Raw genomic sequence first — 3,687 nt, 5'->3', positions numbered from 1 at the left:
ACAACCTCATTGAGAAATAAGAACTTGAATTCCATGAATAAACTCATTTGTCCTGAGCATCAGTCACTTCAAAAACTTCTAGCAAAAATAGCACTGCAGATATTGTTCATATGCAGTCAATGACAATGGCAGATGTAACAGATCAGTGATCTCACAGCATTGCTGAAGTTGTAGCAGGGAAGCACCATCATTTATCGTAAGAAAATATCTGAATGAAGTTTAGCAACATAGATCGTTCAATCCCAATGCGATGGTTACTGGTTCAGTCAAGCAGAAAGTCCATCAATAATCAAAATGACCTCAGACTCAAAAAGTAGGGATCAGGGAATTAACAGAGATCATGAAGACCGACTTAGGAACCAGATGCTAACAATGCATATTCTTCAGCACTACAAATTGACAAAACATGCCCGCACGCATCAGGAATAGGCACGGATGATTCCACTCCTGTCTATCAACTTAGAAACCACAATCTGTCAAAAAGTAGTAAAATGATGAAAGGAAACATGTGTGCGCACAAATCAGAACTCACAGCTGGGCCATCAGTTTCCTAGAGTATTGCTTGCAACCGCTTGATGTGGAATTCTAGGTGCTCCATGCCGCCGTGGTGGAGAGGCTGTGTATATAGTAGAAGTAAACGTAACAGCGGCGTGATCAGACAGAGGACTGCCGAGAAGTTGATCCGTGGATAGAGCAGGCCAGATAAGAACAGGATGATTGGACGGTGGGTGCAGGAAAACAATAAAGGGGACGGCCGCTCCACTACCTCATCGTTAATCAAGCGACAGCCGCTCACCTACCTCGTTGTTAATCAAGTTTGGTCGTTTTGTTTCTCAAAAATTGTGGAAAGGAGAGGCAGCGATGGAGAGTCATCAAGAGCCAAAACAAATAGTGAGGAGCGGGTACAAAAGTGACCGACGGGTGAAAACCAACCAAAACAATTGAGGTGACGTGGCAAGCTGCATGGCTTGGAAAATATATGTAGTGGGGTGCTCCTATTTAGAGATAAAAGATTATGATGATTTAAATGAGTACTCCTCCGATCTCTTTTAATTGACTCGGATTCAGTACAACTTTGTACTAAATTTGAGTCAATTAAAAAGATCCGGAGGGAGTACTTCTAGTCTGTTTACAGCCTTATTTTGTGGCAACATACTGACAGTCTTTACAAATTGTTGAACCAGTTCTATCGAATTGGCCTGGAAGAAAATTCATGCATTGCGAAGATGAGGACACTATTTCCAAGTATTTGTGACTACTTGTGCGGTTGCTGAAGATGGCATTTTCATTTTATACATACTCCTTCTGTACATACTCTCAGACTCTCAGAGATGACTGCTCCAACAGTATACTTTTTCACACGTGCTCCTGTACTGCAACTAGCTTACATCACAAAGCAAACTATTTCTCTTTCCCTCCATAGGGTATGTATAGTTCTTATTTTGTCAATAATCCAATTATGTGTATACATTTGGGAAAAACATAATTGCTTCTATGTTAGACGAATGTGGTGGGAGATTTACCTGGTTGTCAGAATCATCATAGATAGCCTATTAATTTCATATGTAGTTTATTATAAACGCATTTATCTTTAGACTATACGCACCATCTAATATCTATATATTTGGAAAGTAAGGGAAACTAAATACATTGCAGCAAGTGAATCTGTATACTAAATGTGCTCTTTGAATAATGCTGCTTTGTTCGTTCATTCCATACAAAAACATAACAATCAACATAATAAGGTATGAAATCTTATGTCCTCTTTGTTTTAGCTTTACAACTTACTTGTTTCAAAAAGTTATGTTCATGGTGTAGTATGTCGATGTGTGGGGTATCATGTCCTGCTAATTTTAACATTTGGCATCTTTCAAACATTTTCAACGATAGCTTATTGTTATCATCCGGCTACTTGACATCAGGTGGTGCAGATCTTCAAAGATTAGGGAAGTGTCTTCGGTGGTCAACAACCATGCTTCATTTTAGTTAACGTGTGCAAGATTGCATTTCAAGAGACAATTAGAAGAAATTATATGCCAGGAATATTATCTGCACCAAGAAAAACTACATGTACCTGATTCATTGAATTTAACATTCACCCTGAAATATTTTCCTTTGTTTATTTGCATATGTTTTTTTGTATGTGATACGTCTCCGACGTATCGATAATTTCTTATGTTCCATGCCACATTATTGATGATATCTACATGTTTTATGCACACTTTATGTCATATTTATGCGTTTTCCGGAACTAACCTATTGACGAGATGCCGAAGGGCCGATTCTTGTTTTCTCGCTGTTTTTGGTTTCAGAAATCCTAGTAAGGAAATATTCTCGGAATCGGACGAAATCAACGCCCAGCATCCTATTTTTCCACGAAGCTTCCAGAACACCCCGGAAGGACCAGAGTTGGGCCACAGGGGCCCCAGGAGGGTGGGCGGCGCGGCCTGGGCCGGGGTGGCCCGCGCCCCCCTATCTCCTCGCCGCCTCTTCGACCCTCTGACGCCGCCTCTTCGCCTATATAAAGGTCCTCGACCTAAAACCACGATACGGAAAAGCCACGGTACGAGAAACCATCCGGAGCCGCCGCCATCGCGAAGCCAAGATGCGGGGGACGAGGATTCTCTGTTCCGGCACGCCGCCGGGACGGGGAAGTGCCCCGGAAGGCTTCTCCATCGACACCACCGCCATCTTCATCAACACTGCTGTCTCCCATGAGGAGGGAGTAGTTCTCCATCGAGGCTCGGGGCTGTACCGGTAGCTATGTGGTTCATCTCTCTCCTATGTACTTTAATATAATAATCTCATGAGCTGCCTTACATGATTGAGATTCATATGATGATGCTTGTAATCTAGATGTCATTATGCTAGTCAAGTGGATTTTACTTATGTGATCTCCGGATACTCCTTGTCCCACGTGTGTAAAGGTGACAGTGTGTGCACCGTGTGGGTCTCTTAGGCTATATTTCACAGAATACTTATTCATTGTTATTAATGGCATAGTGAAGTGCTTATTTATATCTCTTTATGATTGCAATGTGTTTTGTATCACAATTTATCCGTGTGCTACTCTAGTGATGTTATTAAAGTAGTTTATTCCTCCTGCACGGTGTAATGGTGACAGTGTGTGCATCGTGTTAGTACTTGGCGTAGGCTATGATTGTGATCTCTTGTAGATTATGAAGTTAACTATTGCTATGATGGTATTGATGTGATCTATGCCTCCTTTCGTAGCGTGAAGGTGACGGTGTGCATGCTATGTTAGTACTTGGTTTAGTTGTGTTGATCTGTCATGCACTCTAAGGTTATTTAAATATGAACATCGAATATTGTGGAGCTTGTTAACTCCAGCATTGAGGGTTCGTGTAATCCTACACAGTTAGTGGTGTTCATCATCCAACAAGAGAGTGTAGAGTCTAGCATCTATTTGTTTATTCTGGTATGTGATCAATGTTGAGAGTGTCCACTAGTGAAAGTATGATCCCTAGGCCTTGTTTCCAATACTGCTATCGCTGCTTATTTACTGTTTTACTGCATCTCTACTGCCCGCAATATTACCACCATCAACCACACGCCAGCAAAGCACTTTTCTGGTGCCGTTACTACTGCTCATATACATTCATACCACCTGTATTTCACTATCTCTTCGCCGAACTAGTGCACCTATTAGGTGTGTTGGGGAGACAA

The sequence above is a fragment of the Lolium rigidum genome, chromosome 2 (genome assembly GCF_022539505.1).
Source record: "Lolium rigidum isolate FL_2022 chromosome 2, APGP_CSIRO_Lrig_0.1, whole genome shotgun sequence".
Classification (NCBI taxonomy): Eukaryota; Viridiplantae; Streptophyta; class Magnoliopsida; order Poales; family Poaceae; genus Lolium; species Lolium rigidum.
The sequence above is the reverse complement of the archived record's forward strand: the minus strand, read 5'-3'. Positions refer to the sequence as shown.